The sequence below is a fragment of the Sorex araneus genome, chromosome 6 (genome assembly GCF_027595985.1).
Source record: "Sorex araneus isolate mSorAra2 chromosome 6, mSorAra2.pri, whole genome shotgun sequence".
Classification (NCBI taxonomy): Eukaryota; Metazoa; Chordata; class Mammalia; order Eulipotyphla; family Soricidae; genus Sorex; species Sorex araneus.
The window spans coordinates 60,004,004-60,011,831 of record NC_073307.1 but is presented as its reverse complement, the minus strand read 5'-3'; positions in this window follow the sequence as shown (position 1 = coordinate 60,011,831).

Sequence of the window (7,828 nt, the reverse complement as noted above, 5' to 3'; positions counted from 1 at the left end):
GTGAGTCTGGTACAAAACTGAAGCCCCACCAGGACACCTCCTGAACACCACATGATGTGACCCAAAAACAAAAAGGAGGAAGTAAAACAGCTGAACTGTCAAAGCTGTGCCTGGGGCTGCAGCTTGCTGGGATGCGGGTGAGGCCCCGCCTCTTGCTGGAGTTTGAAGTGAGTTTTCCTAGCTTTAAGCTGCTTCATTTTGAGACCTTCCATGCTGCCTGGCCTCCCTTCCAGCCCTTTTTCTTCTTATGGGGAACCCCCTGGAGGGCTAAAGGGTCACTGGCCAATCTCAGCCTGGCACAATGGGCCTGATGGGTCTTTCTGGGATGTGGTGATGCAGTATGGGGCCACACTCAGCAGGTCCAGGGCAGACACAAGGCCCCTTTGGAAGCTCTTGCTCTGGCTGGCCTGTGTCTGTTCTGGCTGGGCAGTCCTGAGCCATGAGCCAGCCCATGCGCCCAATGCCAGGGACTGTCCATCTCCTGCAGCCATGTGTTGCCTGACTGGTTCCCTCCCTCTGTCCTTACTGCTTTGTCAGCCCCTTCCCCTATGGGAGCCTACCTGTACCCCCCTCTTCACAGAGGGGAGCCCGGATCCTTTCCCAGAAAACAGGGGATAACCTTCCCATTCACCCTTGTCCTGATACCCTCCTGTGGTATCATATGGGCCACTGTCCTGCACACACCTCTGCAGCACACCCATCGCTTGGCTGCCGTGTCTGGCCATGATGGGCTGGTAGCCCCAGCTGCATGAGGCTGCAAAGAGACACTCTGAGAGCTAATTGGAAGGCTGAGAGCCCACAGTGTGAGGGTAGAGGAAACACTTCTAATCTGCCCCCAACTATGGTTCCCCACTCCTCTCCCCCTCCCCAGACCTGCAGCCTGGGTTGTTCATCAGAACCAGGGGGCCTAAAGAAATTTGCAAAGCAGAGGACAGAGCAATAGTTTAGCAGGTAGGGTGTTTGCCCTGAACGTGGCTAACCCAGGTTCAGTCCCTGGAACCCCATATGAGCCCCCGAGCCCCACCGGGAGTGATCCCTGATCACATAAGTAGGAATAAGTCCTGAGCACTGCTGAGTGTGCCCCCTTCTCAAAAGAAAAAGGAACTAAGAAACTTGCAAAGTGGCTGCAGAGCTCGTCATCAGATGCTTTCCAAGCAACACCCTCTAAATCTGTGTCTTTGATGCTTTCCTGTCTCTCAACTGCTCTCCAGGAAGCTGTCAATAGGCGGTTCCTGGACCCTGACTGGTGGCTCAAATGTGCATGGTGCCCTCTGCAGGAATTTTATGGGTATTGCAATCCATCTTGTTCTTTGGGCTCCAGTTCCTTCAAACCTAAAAAATGGGTTTAGAAATAGCCCTCCTGAAGGATGTTTCCTACATGTTATTTTCTTTTTTATGATCTTTGTGTCATACCTAGAGTCCTGGGTCTGTGCTCAGGTTTCTCTTCCCTCCTTGCCCAGGGGGCCACACAACGCCAGGGATCATCTCCAGGTCTTGAATGTACCGAACCCTGCCACCCCAGTCCTGCACCTGCGTTCCCTTCCAGCCCCGCTATAGCAGTCCTGCGTGATCTCAGACACTCTCCAAATCAAGGAAGTATCACACCTGCTGCAGAATTCATCACATTCTTTTTTTTTCTTTTTGGCCCGGAAATGGTCAGGGGTTACTCCTGGTTCTGCACTCAGGAATTATTCCTGGAGGTGCTCAGGAGACCATATGGGATTCCGGGGATTGAACCCAGGCCAGCCGTATGCAAGGCAAACACCCTGCCCACTGGACTGTCACTCTGGCTCCTCATCACATTCTTTCTTATTGTTTTTGGAGAGTTTGGAGAAGCAGAGTAGAAGGAGGGAAAATACCTTTATTTTGCCAATTTTAAAAATAATTCTCCAACCTTGCTTGCTGAAATGTTTTCTTTCTTTCTCGATCAATCTGACCAGAAATGTTATTTTTTTTCTTCAATTTGCTTGTGTCTCACCCAGTTCTTTTCCTATTTACCAATATGCTGTTCCTAGTCCCTTACACCTGCTTTTCTAGTACTTGTTTTGTTTTCATGAGTTGAATTGTTCCATTCATTTTTTTTTCACAAGAATGAGGAGTTGGTGCTGAGAATGACTTTTATTATAAAAAGCTTCAGATTGTAATTTCATTGTTTTTGCTCTCTGTAGACTAACATTTTAACTTTTATTTCCTCTTTGACTCAAGTTAATGAAAGCATTTGGAGATTTTGTTTATTTGACCTTGGTTTTAGTTTGGGTGGGGAGGTATGTTTGGGTTTTTTTGGGTTTTTTTTGTTTGTTTGTTTGTTTGGCTTTTAGTGCAATGATGTTTGGATTTGTTGGGTTTTTTTCCAAAAAAATTTACCAATTTGGTTGTTTAATCTTGGGGTTTTTACTTTTTGTTTTTAATGCATCGTGATAAGATAGTATCAAGTTGGAATTAGTTGCAATTTTTTGTTCGCCTCATATACCAAATTAGTTATAATAGATGTTTCCTAAAATTAGGGAAAGTAGGTCTCATGGAAGCTTCTTTAAGCTCTAACTGGAATGACCTTTTAAAATGTTTTGTAGATCATTTCTAGTTTCATTCCTTGTGGTCAGAGGGTGGTATCAGTAACATTCTTTCTGAAAAGCCATGTTTTTTTCCTGAACTATATGAGATCAGTTTTGGGTTTTGATCTTTATGGGCTCGAGACCCTCCTGAGCACAATTGCCTCCTCCTTTGTCACTGATGGGCATGCGAAGGTCCCTCAGCAGAGGCGGTAAGTAGGGACATGTATGTGAAAGACACAAAGGAGCTCTCCCCACTATTCCTGCACTCACAGAGACACACCCATGGAGCTGTGAGGCCTCACAACTCCTCCCACCACTCGCTCTAGTTCTGGCAGAAACAGAACCCTGATATCATGTGAATACATCCCATTGTCATGGAGGAAACACCCCAGATCTGCAGGACAGGGGTCCTTAAACTTCTCTTATTCATGACCCCTCTTCACCGGAGACATTTTTACATGACCCCAGGTACACAGTATTGTTAACCAATCATAAAAAGTTCATTTTAAAACCAATGTTTAGATGATTTTTCTTGACCCCATATTCACTTATATGGCCCCAAATGGCATATGGCCCCAATTTTGGAAGTGATGATGTCAGCTCTACCCCTAGTCACAGAGTGTTTGCCAGAGGGGTGGGGTGCAGTTGGGAAACTCTTCCTACTTGTTTCCTTAAATAATACAGATTTCCTGGTGGTTTCAAGTGACTTTTCAATCTGAGAAAGGAGGTGGTAGGCCAGGAAAGTCTGGGACTTTCTTTAGGGAGGTTTCCTCTAACCCAGCTGTCTTCAGCAGGCTATGCCCTGCCCTCTCAGATCCATAACTGGTGTCCGGATGTGGACACTTCCTTCTAGCCCCACTATCTGATGTCTCAGCATTGGTGTTGGCCCCAGACTCCCTTGACTCCCCGTTTGCTCATAGAGTGTGTCTCCATGAAAGCCTCATGTAGCTGTGGCTGCTAGCCTGTGATGGTAATTAGTGTCCATTTTTTAAAAAGTGATCATGAGGGCTGGAGAGATAGCACAGCGGGTAGGGCGTTTGCCTTGCACGCGGCCGACCCGGGTTCGATTCCCAGCATCCCATATGGTCCCCTGAGCACGGCCAGGGGTGATTCCTGAGTGCAGAGCCAGGAGTAACCCCTGTGCATCGCCAGGTGTGACCCAAAAAGAAAAAAAAAAAGTGATCATGATATGTAGTTATTTTTAAAGATTTTTTTATTTCCCTGAGACACAATGAAATGTTTTCAAGTAAAAACTTTGCGGGGGCCGGCGGGGTGGGGGCTGGGGCTGGAGTGATAGCACAGTGGGTAGGGCATTTGCCCAGGTTCATTTCCCAGCATCCCATATGGTCCCCGGAGCACTGCCAGGAGTAATTCCTGAGAGCAAAGCCAGGAGTAACCCCTGTGCATCAATGAGTGTGACCCAAAAAGCAAAAAAAAAAAAAAGTGGAGGGGAGAGGCTGGGGGGATTGGTTTTTAGGTCACACCCAGTGCTGCTCAGGGCATACTCCTGACTATGCTCAGGGATCAATCCTGGTGGAGCTCAAGGTACTGTATGTGGTGCCAGGGATCAAACCTGTGTTGGCTGTGTGCAAGGCAAGTGCCCTACCAGCTGTTCTGTCTTGCTCCAGCCCCAATTGGTGAAAATCTTTCATACTGAGGGTTTACTTCAAATAGGGAGTATTCCAAGCACAGACAAGATGGACTCTACATTGATCATAGATGAACTGGATAATATAGAATAGATTCTTACATTGTTCCCTCTTACTTTTACCTATGTTTACAAATTTCCATAATCACAGAAAGATAGTAGAGGATAATTAAGGCACTTGTCAACCCTGGTTCAAATCTCTCAGACTACACTTGGTGCCCCAAGCACCACCAGGGATAGCCCTGAGCTATACCAGTGCGTTCCCAAAACAACAATAAATCTTCATAATAATATTGAAAGACTTAGTAAAAAATATTTCAGATCAAGTTAGATTAAATTCAATGAAAAAGTATTTTACAAAACAGAGACTTTATAATGCTAAAAGAAACAATCCACATTACAGTTATAGCAGTCATGACTCTTTTTTGCAATAAATTTCATAAGACAAAACTGCAGAAAATAATAAGAAATTGGCAGAAACATAATAACAATAAGAGACTGTAATTCATTTCTCTGAACACATGACAACTACAATAGACAAAAAACAAGGTCTATAAAAGCTCTGAATCATATAATCAATAAGGTTGAATTCTATATCCTGAGAACAGCAAACAGTTTCTTCTCAAGTACCAATACATTTTTATAAAAATTCATCTTTTAGGGCTGGAGCGATAGCACAGCGGGTAGGGCATTTGCCTTGCATGCGGCCGACCCGGGTTCGAATCCCAGCATCCCATATGGTCCCCTGAGCACGGCCAGGGGAAATTCCTGAGTGCAGAGCCAGGAGTAACCCCTGTGCATCGCCAGGTGTGACCCAAAAAGAAAAAAAAAATCATCTTTTATAAGGCCATAAAGAAAATCTACGTAAATTCCAAATAGGAGGGGAAAAAAATTAAACCTGGTGCTGGAGAGGCAATACTGTGGGTAGGGCATTTGACTTGCATGCAGCCAACCCAGGTGCGATCCCCAGCATCCCATATGGTGCCCTGAGCACCGCCAAGAGAAATTTCTGAGTGTAATGCCAGGAATAACCCCGGAGCACTGCCCGTATGACCCAAAAAAAGAAAAAATAACAATAAAATCAGACCCCATTCTGGTTATAATAATGCAATAAAGCTAGAAACTAATTAACAAAAATGGTCTCTAAAACATTTATCCTTGTTGTTATTGGGAATTTCAAATGGTAGGTATCTTGTGGTATAGTAAGATTTGTTTTGTATTTTGGATCACACCCGGCAGTGCTCAGGGCTTACTCTTGGCTCTGCACTCAGGGGTCACTCCTGGTGGTCTCGGGGAACCATATGGAATGCCAGGCATCAAACCTGGATGGGCCATGTACAAGACAAATATCCTACCCTCTATACTCTTTAGCCCAGGATCAGTGTGTATGTGTGCATATATGTGTGTGTTGGAGTGCAGGAGTGTTCTGTAGGGTGGTCTAGGCCTTAGAAGCACATCTCCTCTGTGCCCACAGAAGTCAGTAGACTTAGCCCCATTTATGGCATAAAAAATGTCTCCATATATTTTCAAATGGCCATTGAGAGTCAAAGTTGCCCCTGACTGAGAGGTCTTATCTATCAGCCTTGCTATAAACTCTGACAACTTACTTACTTCTGACTCCCTCCCCATAATCTGTCTGCACAGAGACCCATACTACCAAGTCTCATTTAATGAGAGCTGCTATGGCCAGGCACATGTTCCATGCCTCTATATTGTATCATAAAGATGGGCCAGAGACATATAGTACATCATGTTAGGCATTTGCTTTGCATGTGGCCAACCCTGTTTCAATCTCTGGCATCCCATATGGTCCCCTGAGCACCACCAGGAGTGATCCCTGAGTGCAGAGCCAGGAGTAATTCCTGAGAATTCCTTGCTGTGCTCACCCCCCAAAAAAAATAATAAATTTTTCAGAGGAGGGCTAATTCTCAGATAACTGAAGCATTGTGGAAATGGTTGAGTCAAGGGAGATTGATTGACTTATATTTTCTAGGAAGCTGTAAAGAAGCTATGAAAGGAGAAGGTGAAAATAGGACAGGACAACAAAATGTGTGTGAGGAGGAGCTGTAAAAACAGATCAAAGAGCAGAGAGAAGTCATGGTGACCATGAAGTCATCAAAGGCAGTCAGGCTCACCATTCGTGGATGGAGTTCTTTCACAACTTTGGAATCCAAATAAATATGATCTATTTTGACACAGCAGATAGTCCAGCTCTTGGGGCCACAGTGGCTAAAATAAATCAGACTCTTTTAATAGTCTAGTGGTACCTTATTATCTGTTAAGTATTTCAATAGTGCATTTTTCTGAGCAAGTCACAGTGATAGAGCTAACCTAAAAGTGGAGGAACAAGTCAAAAGCTCTGCAGTGAAAGCCACAGGGGCAATACTTAATCCCTGGCAAAATTGTATTAACAAGGTGGTATTTATCCAACCTGGCTGCGGAGACTGGTGGGCACATGGCCAGATCGTATGGTATTCCTAATGCCCAGTCAAGGGGCACCTCTCAGGGGATCCTGTGTGGGTATGCCAGTCTGACATGGTAGCCAACACATGGACTGAGCTGGGACAGGTCAACCAGGCTCAGCTAAAAATCTGACACCAAAGCATAGACTTGAAGAAATCTCCATATTCTCAAAGTCCCAACACTTTGGTCTGTGACTGCTGATTCCTTCTCTCCCCAACTCAGATTTCTCCCAGGTGGAAAAAGCAGCCAAACAACAACAGAAGAACCCTCCACAATTTCTGCTGCCCTTTCTCCACCATTGGTATGTGACTGTCTAGATCATGGCTTCTTAACCCTTTCCACTCATGACCCCTTTTTTCACCAGAAATTCTTCTGCAATGTTGGCATTACCCTGATGTGTTGGTCATCTTCTGCTCATTCCACAGTCTCCTGGTTTGGGCCACCACTGGCATACCAGTATCACTCAGGTCTCTTCTCTCTGCCTTGACCTCTGTGTCTAAGCTGTATATGACATCAGTCCACTTACCATTCTTCTGGAAGGCCCTGGACACCTCAATATACAAAGCCACTCATGATCTCATCCCCAAGTGGCCCATTCTTCCTAAATTTTCTCACCGCAGTGAGTGTCAAAATAAATCATCTGCTGCTTATACCAGAAACCAACTTGTCACCCACTGAGTCACTCAGTTCTGTCTCGACCCTTGTCTTCTCTCTCCCTCTTTGAGCATCTGACTCTCACCTTTAGCTCTTCCAGTCATTGGTCTCAACCCAAAGCATGACTATATCCCTCCATGGCTTCCATCTCTACTTCCAGCCTTTGGACATCAGACCACAGTGAGCAAGTAGCTAGCAGCTAGTGCTAAGTGAGGCTACACTCAGTGAGAGGAATTAGTTTTTGATTGGATGAGGTTATACGAACAGGTTCATGAGCAGGGCAGATGATGACAGGAACATGACAGGCCCTACCAGTGGGAGAGATGGTTTTTGTCCTCTCCAAATTGGCATCAAACATGTCAGCACATGCTGAATCCTGACGTCCAATGTATCTAGTAGCCTTTGAAGGTGATTATGTCACAAGCATGGTCATGAATGGGAGACCCCTCAGGGCCCTCAGCATTCACCTCCCCAATAAGGACACAGAAAAAAGCCTGTCTGCTGTGGTACA